This window comes from Ailuropoda melanoleuca, chromosome 8 (genome assembly GCF_002007445.2).
Source record: "Ailuropoda melanoleuca isolate Jingjing chromosome 8, ASM200744v2, whole genome shotgun sequence".
NCBI lineage: Eukaryota > Metazoa > Chordata > Mammalia > Carnivora > Ursidae > Ailuropoda > Ailuropoda melanoleuca.
The window spans coordinates 30,903,374-30,918,584 of NC_048225.1; the positions used below are offsets into that span (position 1 = coordinate 30,903,374).

A 15,211-nucleotide genomic window follows, 5' to 3' on the forward strand; every position below is an offset into this window, starting at 1 on the left:
ATTTTGAAAGCTTATATGAAATGAAAAACATGACTTTATAGGGGCTGAGTCAACATTGTTCAATTAAATTGTTTATGTCATGTACTTGCTCATAACCAGAAACAGAGGTGACTGAGTTTAAAAGTTGGCATGATGGGTGGCAAGGAAGTTATGCCCACCTATTGAGTAAGTAGATTTCAGGTAGGAATTGAATTAAGCCTAATTGGTGACCATACAGGTTAAGCAGAGTCCATGTGAAATTCAGGGGAAGATTCAATAAATATGGGGATGCACCTACTGCAGTAAATTAAAGCTGCTGCCAGAAAGTTCATGTCCCAAGTAACGATTAAACTATACATGGCAGAGCTTCCAGGACACGGGTTGGACCCCTACAGTTGCAAATAAGGCAAGATGATAAGGTGCTGGGCTGTCAGCTGGCTGATGTTTCAACTGATAGTTCAAAAATTTCTCATGGACCTAAAATCTTTAGTGGACACATAAGCCTTTTCTTTAGTACTTCTATTTAGTTTCTTTCCCATATATTATGTGTAGTCAGAATCCAACATATGAATCCTTCTTTGCTATTTGCACTTGTTTTTTAATATTTCAATCAACATTTCTTGTGAAAATGAGTGTATGTTGCAAAAAAAAATAGGTGAAATCATGAAAAAATGCTTTATAGCAATGGGAGTGCCAAGATTTAAAGAACTGTTTTGTGATTGCCACTATAGGAAACTTCTGAAAACCCTATCCCACCACACCATTCCCATATAGATTTTTCTCCTATTTCACAGTGTCTGCCTTATTGACATGTCATATGACATGTCATTAATATTTAATATTAAATGCCTATGATTATTGTTCATTCAATTACTACTTCATATACTGTCCATTCTTCTCTATTTATTTGATTTAAAAAATGTAATTATTCACTTCGGGAAAAAGAATTAGATAGTCATTTATTCATACATTTAATAATTTGCTTAACAATATTGAGGAAATATCTACTGTGTTCCAGACCCTAGGGATTAGGATTACTTTCTAGGGAAGAGAAGAAGGTCAATGAACAAATGAATGAAATAGTTTCATATAGTAATAAATGCAATGAAGAAAATAAAGTGGGATGAAGATCACGTGGAGGCAAGATAGGAAACATTACATGAGAAGCTGAAAAACAAATGATAAGGAGCCAGCCAGCCACATACATATTATGGGCAAGTTTTCTAGGCAGAGAACCTCAGTGGCAAAATTCCTAAGTGTTGATGAGTTTGGCACATTTGTGAAACAGAAAGGATTCTGGTGTGGTTGAAGCAAGGTGAAGAAAGAAGATAGAGGAGAGTGATAAAGTTGGAAAGGTCAGTAGGTGCCAGATAACAAAGGGATTTGAGGGCAATGGTAATGACTTTAGATTTTATCTGACTGTGTTGAGAAGCCACTCTGGATAACACATGAGAAAATCAAAGGAAAGAAGCCATTGAAAACCATAGAGCAAAAGTGGAATGGAAGCCCTCAGAGGCTATAGGAAGATATTGGGGAAAATCTATTTAAATAATTGAAAATGTTAATGATCAATGTTAATGCTAAAACTGCAAAACCTTTGCAATATCATTTTTGGAGCAAATGTAAATTGCAATGATTCAATAAATCACTTTTCCAATGTTGTCTTATTGTACTGGTGTTGCTTAGTCAAAGTTGTCAGTGTAGTTTCAATGACGTGGTAGTCTCTGAGAATGTTCTGCATACCAGTTTTTTGCAATCTTATTGAGATTGTGGTGATTTTTCTACTTAGGTCGTAAGGAAAACAAAGCGACACAAAACAAAACGACACTATCCTTTCCTCTACACCAGTCTTATAAAATTGGAATTTCATGAAATTTATCCTGGTAGGTGTAATTTGTGAATGTGTGTTTGTCGTTAGAACTCTATCTCCTTTCGGTTAAATGGGGCTAAGTGATTGGTTCAGACCAGTGAGTGGGTCCCGAGCTAAAATGACTTGTGCCATTTTTCGCTGAAGCATTTAATTACCAATGTGAGACTCTCCATATCACTCTGTTTAAGATGTTTAAAGAATTCTGTGCTTCTTTATAGAAAAGTACAAACACTTCTCAGTCAATTATCACAAAATTCATATGAAAGGTAAATTAGCCGACAATTGCAGGTAGTAAACAAGCATAAATATTTAATGTAGTTTTACATGAGTTGAAGTTGTGCACACTGTGTATATTCCAATAGAAAAATAATACTGTCCATCCATCGAAGCTGATCTTTCTGAAATGGAAAATAGATATTTGAGGGTCTATTGTACAAATTGCCAGAACAAATAGAAATAATCACCTCGTTTATTAAAAACCTCAAGCAACCCAGATACTATCCTGAAATTAATTTGTTAAACTAAATATTAAGCAAATTCTAAGAAAAAATGAGTTAAAGAAATCCTATAGGAAAATACCATATGGGATGCCAAAATTGCAAAGTGCTATGTTTCTGCAAAACTTTGTGTAAATCTAATATTGGGTTTATCGTGTATAATTCATTAGAACTCTGCCATGTAAATTTTAAGATTAAAAAATAATGCATGGACTTTTAAATTGGTTCACTCTCACTATTCACTTATGAATAATTTATAGATATCCTTTTGGCTTATGTTCCCAAGTATACCATGAAGTGAATTTGGAATTATTATTTCCAATGACATATTGGGGAATACATTTATAAACCCATTCTCTTTAAGACATATGCATCTTTGACAATACTATGAGTAAATTGGAAATAGGAGACTTTCTTTTATGTTTTTGTTGTTGTTGTTGTTGTTCTGAAGTATACATTTGTAGTTACTCTCATTTATTTAGGTTTTCTTTCATGATTTTCCATACCAAAAACATGTTCTACAAGATTTCTATTGGGACTAGGGACATATTTCATGTTTGTGAAAAGGAACAAAAGTTGACAAACAGGTATTTAAGGTCATTAATTTTGTATTTTAACTAACTGAGCAAATCAGTAGGCTACTAAAGACTTAAAAAAAGAATGAGTATTACTCTCTAAGTGGTTAACTTATCTCCCAATGGCTGAGCAATAATGGAGAAAGAATTGTCTTAGGGGTATCTTGATGGCTATTGTTTTATACTCGGGGGATTTTTTGCTATACAACTGTAAGAAGACATATACCATTATGCAATGTACCATTAAGAGCTTGGCACAGACTGACAGATGACTGTGTCAAATGGTGACAATGAGCTTGATGCCACCATCTAACTCATTTTGAGAAATGGAGACAGTGGGCTCTTTCAGAGCACTTAAATAGAGCTGTCCTAGAGGTTGGATAATTTGTAACAGATGTTCCATATAATGGATGGATTACAGGGAGAATGTCTGTAATACCTACTACCTCATCCAGTGGGGTATGATCGATGCTGCTTATTAGCTTGACTTAACATTCTGTGAGCTGAGGTTGTGAGACAAATATATGAGCTTTGATTTACTGATACATACAGATCAGGTGATAAAATGTCTTTGAAACAGTGATAAGGTATTTCAAATGAAGTTTACTAATAACAGTTCTATTTCTTGAGTTGCCACAGCAGAAATTATATGAACCAATAACCTCCTGAACAAAACATGTAATTCAAAGAGACTTGTTTTATGCCATAGGTTTTTGTGATGAATGAATACTTAACTTAACCAAATCAGAATACTGACAAATGAGAAAACTAATGCTTTGATATAGATGATTAACTTATGTGGTTTAAAAATATTTCCATTGCTTAAAATTTTGTACTTCTGACCTAGAATATTTTAAAATCTAAGACATAATTTCAGGGGAACCTAAAAATCATTCACACTATTTGGTTTCACTTTTTAAAAATCTAAGTATTTATTTTACAAATACTTCCAAATCCTTTAGTGTTCTTGGTGTTTTATAACAGCTTTGTATCCTTTATTTTAATTTTTGCATTGCTTCATTGTCAACTAAACTGAAGGTATGGCAAAGCCTATGTAAACTTTCATAGAACGAATATTTATGTTTTAAAAATATTGAATACTGTGATTTAAATCAATTTTATAATATGTACTTTGTGCTTATTTTGTGTGATATCAAGTTGGTGGTTATTAGATATGCAGATATTGATGATAGTTACTGATATGTAAAAAACACCTTACAACATTCTATCATGGGTTCATCTACACATCTTTTCTAGAATGAAATATAATTTGTGTATTTAACTTTTTAACTTTTTTTTTAGACTCAATCTTATTCTTTTGATTGATTCTTTTGTATAACTGTATTTGAAGCCCTTCAACATTTATTTCACATTTGGGAAATTCCTTTGTACACAAAGATAGCTATTGCATTTTGCTCAAGGATGGAAGCCATCACAATGGAATCTTCAATGCATGTAAATATGTGCTAATATAAACAACCCGCTTCAGAAAAGTATGCAAGATTTCATTGTTTCAGCTTACTGAATATACTAAGATGGTCTTGATGGTGTTTCAGTTTATTCTAATGACCATAAACCAGCAGAGAACACAATTATGCCAAATCTATCAACATGCCATTTTGACCCCGAGGAAGGAGAGGCAGTCAAAATGTTCCCAATCATCTTTAGAACGTATTATCAAATTCTAAGTGGACAAGATGGACAAAATAATCAGAATATTATTGGATATTTTAGTCAATGGATAATCAAATAGGATTGATTGTTGGAGAAATGTATACCATTTTCCTGCCCATATATAACATAAAGTACAGATTCATTCCTTAACCCTAAAGATTAGGAAAATAAAAATTTTCTGTAATTAAGAATATCAACAGTAATATCTGAATTTACTAAGAAGCATTCTACCATTTAAAATCTCATTTCATTCTCCTATTAAATCTGCAAATTAGATATTATATGCCTATTATACAAATGAAGAATCCAAAAGAGGTAAAATGACTTGCCTGTGGTTATTCAGCTAGTGTCGGAGTAAAATTGAAACCTGGGCCTGGGTTATTTTTATGATGCTACACTGTACTGGCTTTATAAACTGGTTACTATTACAGCAGTTTTAAACAACTTGAGTCATTTTTAATCAGGCTATTGAGATTCAACTAACATTTATTGAGCACCAGCTATAAACTAGGTCTAGTACTAAGTACTCTGGTTGCCCAAAGATATTTCTTTTCTAAATGAAATGCAAGCACAGCAAACCTTTCTTTGTTACTTTTGATATACCTTAAGTTCATGCAATTTTATTTTCTCACTGCAATAAATAACCTTGCAGCTGTCACTTTTATATCTCAGCTTTTATCAATACCTGCCCAGTTTGAATCTTATAGTGTTTTTTTTTCTATTTTAATGAACTGTTTTTTTATAAAGCTGGGAGCTACCTTTTTCCCTTTCCTCTTCAGTTTTTAGGTACTTCAGCAATGATCCAGAAGTTTCTGAAGGTAAAGTCTACTGATATACTCAATCAATAACATAGGGTAGGGATCCATGTGTTCGTGACTGCCAATCTTTACATATAAGGTGTCAAATTAGATTTTCCTCATACATAGTAAGCAATAAAGTTAGACACACTCTAGTTTTGAAAAATGAAAAAAAAGAGGAAAAGACATTTATAACAAAGATTTTTACCAAGAATTATTCAGAGTCATTTTTTTTTCTTGGCATTAACAGACATCATTTGCGGTGCATTTTCTCCCCTACTATCTCACCTCAGTTGTTCTAACCCATTAGAGAGCTAATTGCCTTTGTAATTCCAAATTAAGGAGTACTTAGTGAAATGGAGACATTACCTTTGCCAGGTGTTTAGGAGGACAAAATCTAATCTTCAGTAAAAGTCAGCAAAAGTTTCTTTCAATCGGTGATAGTCCTCTCTCTGTTCAGTATTCATGGATTTTGTGTTGTTCAATGAAGAATCATTCAGAGACCAGTTACGTGTTGTATGATGCTAGACAAAATCAAGAGAATAATTAAGAATTGAGTATTTTGGAACATAGGTTGAAATAAAACAAGATTTTAGGATAGGGATTAAAGTGAACTTACCAATTTTCCATTGTTTTGGAGATGTGACCAGTATTGGGCTGACATTCCACAGATCTTTCGCTTGAAACTTAGGTTCTTGGTGACCGCATATAGATTATGAAAGAAGGGCTATGTAGTATCTATATGGCTTGTGAAACTCTGTATTCTAGGCTTTACATGAAAACAAATTACTACCTAATACTGAAAAAAAAACATGCTAAAACAATCTAGGTAACAGTCACAGAAAACAAATGCATTCAGGAAATTTAAAAGGTCACATGTTAGAAAGGATTGTTGTTTGGTTTAGTCCTATATCTATAAAAACTATGAAAAGTAAGTAGATGATTTTTCCAAACAATTCAAACAAATAAACACAGGTAAAATGTACTTCCAATATTTAGCCCAAGTAATATTGGTTAGTTTGGTTAGTTTAAGAACAAACTTCTGAACACCAAATACCATTTTTTTTTGTTTTGTGTTGTTTTGTTTTCATGATTTTTGGCATACTTTACATATGAGTGGGTAAGAAACAATGAATATAAAAGGTTTGAAAGACCAGTAGCAAGGATTGAAATGAAGGTCAATAATAGCTGGGAATTTTGTTCTTCCCTCATAATTGTGGCAATCATAAGAAGGTTTAAAATGAGAGAATGAGAAGATATCACGCAAAAAGAGGTCTCTTTCTTTATTATTGCTTATATTCCTGGTGACATTTTGTCCAGAATTGATTCTTTTCTATCAAAGCCTAGCGTGTCTGGATAAGAAGTCCCACAAGATGTCCTGAGAAAATAATCATTAGAATTTGACATCTTATATGATTGGCAAGACATGGTGGTCAGAGGAAGTTCAGCCTTGTCAGTAAGCTTAGTGGTCATTTAGAGCAAAAAATAAGACAGAAAGTGGTGATCAGTAATGTTGAGCCTCCTGGTCATGTGGTCAAAGATTAGAAACTTTAGAGGATTAGAGAGCATGAGGCCTACCCTTAGAGGCAGATGTAAGTGAAAAAGAGCTTATTTGCAAGATGATGTAGATTATCTTCTGTTCTTTTTTTTACCTTAAGAATGACTTTAATCCAGCTCACTATAAAAATTCTCTGACTCCTATGTAAAGCTTGTCACTCCATCCCTTCTAATAGGACTCTTTTCTTTCCCCTTCCTCCTTATTCCTTTCTTTCTCTTTCTCTTTCTTTTCCCCCTTTCTTCCTTACTTTTTCCTTCTTTTCTTCCTTCCTGCTTTGCCCTTTCCTTCTCTTTCTTTCTACCTTCCTTCCACAAATATTTATTAATATTCGTCACGAACTATATTGTGTCAAGAACTAAGTAGGTCCAGGGAATACAATAATGAATAAAATGAAAAAATCTGGCAATTGATGATGGAAGGTGGTATAACAATTTAAAATGCTCACTTTGAAATTAGTCTGCCTGGACTCTACTCACTATTCCACTTATTAGGGTGACATTCAACAAGTCCTAAACCTCCCTAAGCCTTAGTATCCTTATCTGCAAATTGGAACTAAAAATAGTATTCCTCTCATTGTTTTTATATGATATGCTAAATGGATAGAGTGAAATAATTCATAGAGGGACAGTGCCTGGCATGTAGGAAAACCTTAATAAATCCTTGTTTTTTGTTATTATTAATGGGGTTTATGATCAGAGCAAAATGTGTTGCTCATACGTCTGTAACAGCATTCCTTATATTATATTGTAAAAAGACATGATCTTCCATGTCAGGAACACAAGTTGTTCATGGCTAGCTGGTTCTTAGTATAGTGCCTGCCACATATTATGTGCTTTATAAATGTTTGATGAATCAGTGTTTAATGAAAGAGTGACAAGTGAGCAAGGTTAAAGATAAGCAACCTGTCCAAAGTTACAAACCAGTAAGAGCTTGGAGGATGTGAAATGGTCTATCTGACTTCAAAGCCCATGGTTTCCTTTTATACATCATTGCTTGCCTCTTTCCGCCTACTGTAATTTGGTTATTACACCCATCATGCCATTGAATTTGCCCTTGCCAAAGTCATCAACTGCTTTCTTTTATTTTTCTTTTTAAAAAAATTAAAAAAAAATTATATGTTAGTCACCATACAGTACATCATTAGCTTTTGATGTAGTGTTCCATGATTCATTGTTTGCATATAACACCCAGTGCTCCATGTAATATGTGCCCTCCTTAATACCCTTCACTGGGCCAGCCCATCCTCCTGCCCACCTTCCCTCTAAAACCCTCAGTTTGTTTCCCGGAGTCCCATCACCTGATTTCAAATTGTTCAACCTAATGGTAGATATTGGTTCTTATTTTACTTGTACTTGACACTGTTGCCTACCTTGTCTTTCCTGAAATTCCCTTTTCTCTTTGTCCCTATGACTTGATTTCCTTGGCTTTCTTCCTAGTAGCTTGCTGTCTCCAGCAGCCACTTCCCAATCTTTGTATATTCCTCTCCTTTTCAACTTTAGTTTTCTTTGGGGTTCTATATTGAGTGTTTTTCTCTTCTCATTCTTTATATGCTCTCTCTGTACTTTCATTTCCATCTGATTGTGCTCAAATCTACATCTTAACTTCGGCGTTTCTTTCCTAGGTCCATAGCCACAAATCTATTTGCTTACAGAGTATTTCTTTTTGGAGAGCCTTATCTTAAATGCTCTTCTTTTACCACCAATCTACTTCTCTCCTTACCTTCCAGACTACATGAAAAGCATGATCACTCATTAGGATGACCACATAATTTATCTAAACCAGGACAATTTTGAGAGTGAAAGGGTTTCACTAATAATACTCTGCCACTCCTAGTTTAACTTGGAACTGTCTTGGTCTAACCAGAATGTATGGTCTCAGTGCCATTGATCCCTCAATTAAGCATCACAATTGGCATTCATTCTTGACTCTTCCTTCTCATTTTTCATAGATAGTGAGCTACCAAGTTATATAGATTCTGTCTCCTTCTTATTTTCTGAATATGTACACTCTTTTTTAATCTCCATTATCATTGCCTTTTTTCAGATCTTTCTTATTTCTTGTGATGATTACTGCTATAACTTCCTTCTTGGTCTATTAGCAACAAATGGTCTCACTCTCCTCTAAAACACCCTCTGTAGTTATCAGAATGATCTTCTTAAAGTGTATATCTAGTCATGTCCCCTTCCTGCATTGGTCTTTTTATAGATGTCCATAACTGTCAGCATAAAGGTTAAGCTCTCTACCATGTCATTAGAAGGCACTTATACCCAATCCCATCTCACAGTTCTCCCTCTTGCATACTAGAACTGTCCTGGTGTAATCAGAAGGGGGAATGAAGCATGAGAGACTATGGACTATGAGAAACAAACTGAGGGCTTCAGAGGGGAGGGGGGTAGGGGAATGGGATAGATTGGTGATGGGTAGTAAGGAGGGCACGTATTGCATGGTGCACTGGGTGTTATACGCAACTAATGAATCATCGAACTTTACATCAGAAACCAGGGATGTACTGTATGGTGACTAACATAATATAATAAAAAAACATTAAAATAAAAAAAAGAACTGTCCTGGCATATAGTAGGCACTCACTAAACAATGAATAAAATCAGCACTTAAAACATAACCCACGCACCAAGAACTTACCTCAATAAGTTTATGTAAATGTGAAGTAATAGTAAATGTCATTTTTATATTAGGATGGATATGTAAGAAAAATAGCTTAGTCTGTGGGACAAAATACATAGTGAAATGTGATCACAATACAGTTTGTGACTCAAAAATATGTATATAATATGTATAATATAAAATCCAGCTGATTAGATTTTTCTCAAAATGGCAGTGAAGTCAGAGTACTTGCTTCAAAATAGCAAAATGCTCCTATCAAGAAACCTGCAAAAGTCTAAGTCAATTGACAGAAATTATCAGTGCCTAAAGAAAAACTTAGCTTCTAGCAGTTCTTGACACTCATTGGGTGAATAAAATATACAACTTAGTCTCCATCAATTGGTTGTACAATTGATTTATTCATTTTGCTTCAATCATTTCCATCAATCAAGTCACTTCAGCTATCACTTCAATGAACCAACTAAATGTGGTTCACAGCAACATGATTAAACAAAAAAAAAGCTTAATGTCAAACTTTTTTAACAAAAAAGTTAATGTTAAAAAATTCTAAGCTAGAAAAATAAGTCATTGGTATAAGTTATTTAAATAATCTTATCCAATACTAGTGATAGTAGTGATCTAAAATTTCCCAGTGCTGTAGGATATTTCAATAAGACACTGCATGAATGAGATGAGATTTTCTTTAAGATGGAAGATATTTTATATATCTATTTTAAAGATAATTTGTTACAAAAGCAAATATATGAACTGAGTAACCTCCATTCTGCTCTAAAACATAAATTATTGGCAAATTCATTTACTATTACTATTAATTAAGATTGAAATTACACTGAAAACATTTGTCATTGTCCTGTGATCCCCAAATGTTGGCAAAGTCAGCTTTGCTTTTGTGACTACTGGCTCTTTTTCTTTCCATTAGATTTTTTTTTTTTTAGTAGAGACTCTTGAGTCCAAAACATTACTCCACCATATGAAGGCTTGTGCAATCTCCAAGTACAAGGTCATTGTGTAATGGTGAGGAAGAAAAACTATGCAAACTCTGTCTTCCAAAAGATGCTTGTGTTAAATACTTGTACATTTTAAAGCTTGAAACTTTCAGAAGTGGCAAGATGCTATACTAGGCCAGTGCTAAGATAAGCATTTATTTCAGTTTGAAATCTATGTGGTTCACAAGGATAGTTCTATGAGATATATAAAGATAGAGCATTTTGGCACATTAATACTCCTTATTTCTCAAATCAGAAACTCAAAATAGAAATATGTTCAAGATTTTCACCTAGCTTGAATTCCCCTTTGTATTGGGAAAGTTATAGTACTTGCATCCTTCCAAGGGCAAAAAGTAGAGAATTCTCAAACTTTCCTCTTTTGCTAGTGAGAATCACTGAAAATTATAATTTGGACAGAATTTATCCAAAGTTTCCAAACTGGTTTCCATCAAGTAATAATTGATATCTTTGGGTTAATTTGGAAGCAAAGCAAAACGAAACAAAACAGGTAACACTTCACAAGTAGCTAAAATGTAAAGTCTCTGCTGTTGATGAGATTTAAATCATCTAGTTTGGTAACACCAGCTACCACATGATGATAAGAGGTTTTGGTGGAAATTAAAATAGAAATATGAATTAATGATTACTTTAACACAATAAACAAAATCTTTCAGAATGGAGTAGAATAGTTAAAAGATATTTCATATAAAAAGCTGATAAAACCTCTGAATAGGTTCTAATATGCTAACTTTATAGCCAAGAAAACATTTAGACAACTTTGTTGTAATTGAAAAATAAAGATATTTTAGTATCCTAAGGTACTTTTCTTCTTGTAGAGTACTACATAATGTAACAGCTATAGCAGGCTGGCTTCATGGCTGTGCTACCTGCGCAGTCACTCAGGGTCCCTACTTTAGAGGTCCCCATACTTGAATAAGTGCTCTGCTGTTATTCTCTTGAAATTCTTTAGAAGTTTTGACCAAGGGGGTCTGCATATTTAGTTTGCACTGCTTCCCACAAATTATGTAGTCTTGTAACTATGCCTGTGTTTTCTCCTAGTATTGCATTATTTCCCCTAAAAGACTGAAACTTATCCAGGGAGATTTACTTTCTTAGTATTTCTCATGTCATTCCCAAAGATGCCTCTCACACTAGTGGCCATAGGGCCACACCGAGGGCTGAGACTTTGGCGCCTTCATCTTTCCATCCACGTGTCTAGATAGAGCTTGATACAGAGCAGGTATCTAATGAATGGGTGAGTAAATGAATACCAAATTATCAATATATACCTGTTGACTTAATTAACAAAATAGTCAAACTTGTAATAGTTTTAGATTTGCAGTGAAAAGTGACTAGGTGGGTTGCACGAGATTAAAGGTAAAATATTCAAGGAAAAAAGCTTTCTTGAAAAGAATAAATAGAATTGAATTGATGGAAAGTTTAAAGCAAATAAAATTGAAAGACAGGTTGAACACCAAGTTGAATAAAAAGAGGTGAGTGGTTAAAAACCGTGAGATATCTCTCAACAAGTTATATCCTAAGGTGGAGTCTTTCTTCTCAAATTCAATTTAATAAACATCAGATTCATTCCGTAAGCTGTAACACAGGAAATGAAAATTGTCCAAGTTTCGGGAAAGGAGAGCATATAGGGTACGCCTTCAGGAGAAGCCAAAGGATTGATTATTCTTTGACTATTCCAAGAGTTCTTGACCTACTGTTTTGTATTAATAAACAGAGTAATATGAATATAAAATTTGCATGAAGAAGTGAATTTTTAAACTCTTTCTTCTGCCTCTGGGCAGAATAAACAGAACTCATGCTCCGGTCCCAGTTACCGCAGCTCAGCTAAACACATTTAGGTCTTTAAACCACGATAGTTTCCTACTCTTACATTGGCTTGGGGAAACATAGTTCTAACATTTGTTTTTGTAAAATAAAATAACAAAAAACTAACAATCCTTTCTCTGGAGTTTTTAATATTGTGTTTGATCATCTCTCAAATTCCTTGGGCGTATCAGTTCTTTACAAAACATGTATCCTCCTGTGTTACCTTTTAATGATCAATCTCCTTTGCCCTATATAACAAAATACAGTTCTATCTATCTGTAAAGAGGTTCCCTATAACATTGTCTAGCCTTACTTTCTGTTTTGTTGCTGTATCACACTTGAATAAGTGACTTGAATTGTGCACAGATGTCCAGGTGTGGCTTTAACTTCCTTTTGTATTTCAGCAAAATAATTTATTTTAACATATTCATTACTTCTATTATGGCTCTCCAAATTATTTGTGGTGCTGCTTCACTGAATATTAAATACGCGAGAGCAAGTGATTTTATGCTTCAGATGATTATAGATGGGAAAATTCAATTTTTGGAGAACGATAAAAATAGTGGAAAAGAGGTGAATAATAGAACTGACATTCACAAGCAAAATGAAGCACTAGTGGAAACAAGCATTTGGGGGAAATACAGCTTTAAAGTAGTGAATGGGAAGAGAAGCAGGAGGCATTACTAGATAGGAACACTCAGATTCTAGTCAGGCAATGATGAGGTCCTAGGGCTGCACACCTGATCTCCAATCTGATGGCCTTATGAGGCCTGGAGGAAAATTTCAGGACTTGGTAAGATGCACAAAAGAATTTCATAGGCTATCTTTAATGGGAAAGGAGATGATAAAAAAGTAGTTTCCATCCGTCTTGGGGAACACAGAGTTTTAGTCTCTTAAATCCCCACTAAAATAGAATTACAAGGTTATAGAAATTTATCCCTTGCCACCCAAGAAAGCTCCTCATGCTCAACATTGAGGAAAGTGAACTGCTGAGACAATCCAATGATGGTACTCCATAGGAAGATGTATGATGGAATTGTTTTTGCTGTTCCCATTTTTATGTGACACATACTTGAATAAATGCACTTTAAGGATTCTGCTGCTGGGATTGTAGCCATCATTAAAAAAACTCCATTTAAAATGCTCAGCTTTGGTCCTGTGGCCTGTACTATTAGAATTCCCAAATTTATAAATCAATGAATGGTAATGGGAGAAAGAATGGCAAGGTAAAACTATTTTGAGTATTATTTCACAAGCCAACATGAAAAACAGCAATAGTCAAGCATTCAAGTTCCTTCAATTACCAGGAGCTGTTAACTTAACAAAAACAGTAAAAATTAAAAAAAGAAGAACCAAAAACCCTAGTTAAGTTTTTAAATCTGTCTAAGACCAACCAGGCAGAAGAAGCAAGCTATTTTTACTAATTTTAGAAAAGTAAAACAACTATAGAATAAAACATTGGTGACTTGATCAAACTGACTTTGAATGAAAGCTTGAGGTGAATGTTATGTGAATATTCAGACAAGAGCAACCTGTTTGAAATTTTTTCAAGTGCAATTTCAACATTTATGCATTTTATCTTCTCCTAGGCATAAAGCCAAAGGCTAAAAGAGAAGAACACAAAAAAGCTGAACCTGAATTATGTTCTAAACCCTGTTGAGTTTAATTTTACTTACAAAGCAGAATGTTGGTTTAAATTTGCCCCTCACAACCCTGTAAAAATACCTAGTTTCTTGTTATCTGCTTCTACATTGTGTTATTCATTTGGAAAGCTCCAATTTTAAGAGGATCATTCTAAATTACTAGACAAGGGCTACACAATAAATACACATAATCTAAAACAGACCACAGCAAGAGAAGAAGGCAATTTTCCATAAATTTGACTGCAATATAGGGCTTGTAATTCCATGAGACTTATAACTTCAAAAGGCATAAAGGAAAAATTTTTACCTAAATGGAACATCGTGAGAAGATGAGCACTTTAAAGGGTTGATGTTTTTTAAAAGGCTAATACAGATACACATTCTTGATATAAATTTGGAGAAAAGTTCAAATAACTATTTGAACAGGAACACACACACACCCAAAAATGAACAAAGTACCACTCACTCAGATACACACTTGTCTTAAAACAATATTTTACTTGGATCAATGACAGATGCACTACCAAAAATCAACAAACCATTGATAATACATAAAACTAAAACAAAGAGATGATGAAGCTTACTATATGTCTTATGTTTCCCACTGAAGATTTTTTATAATATTAATGAATTTTTTAAAATTATGATTGGAAAACACTTCAAGTAGATAAAAGACAAGTAAATCTAAAATAAAAGTTTTTGTTATGGATTGTGAATTTTTATTCGCAGAGATCATGCAAAGAGTCTTAACATACAATGCTCACATCACTCAAAATGTAATTGTTTAAAATCAAAAAAGGAGAGGTACTAGGGGAGATTCTGGAAATGGTCTACTTCTTGTCTTGAATTTAGTTTCATGGTGTATTCACATTTTATTTTTCATTGACTTATACACCTGTACACAAATAACTTGTGGAATTTTCTGTAGGTATATTGTTTCTCAAGAGAAAAGAAAAGAAAGAAGAGAAGAAGAGAAAGGAAGGAAGAGAGAGAGAGGAAGGAAGGAAAGAAGGAAGGAAAGAAGGAAGGAAAGAGAGAGAGAAAGAATATGCATGCTAGGAGCTGTATTTCCCATACCAGGGAATAATAATGTGCTCAAAGAAATTGGTGCTGTACTCATTTACTTAATTCAAATAAGATGTAACTTTATAAGGTTGCAGAATTTGGCAGCCCAGTTCAT

General features: G+C 33.8%; 1 protein-coding gene across 1 annotated transcript in view; it reads right to left on the reverse strand.

The window, feature by feature from the left end:
- Window positions 1–15,211, reverse strand: part of CNTN5 (contactin 5) — a 1,363,322-nt gene that overhangs the window by 114,272 nt on the left and 1,233,839 nt on the right. The gene's annotated exons all lie outside the window — the stretch shown is intronic.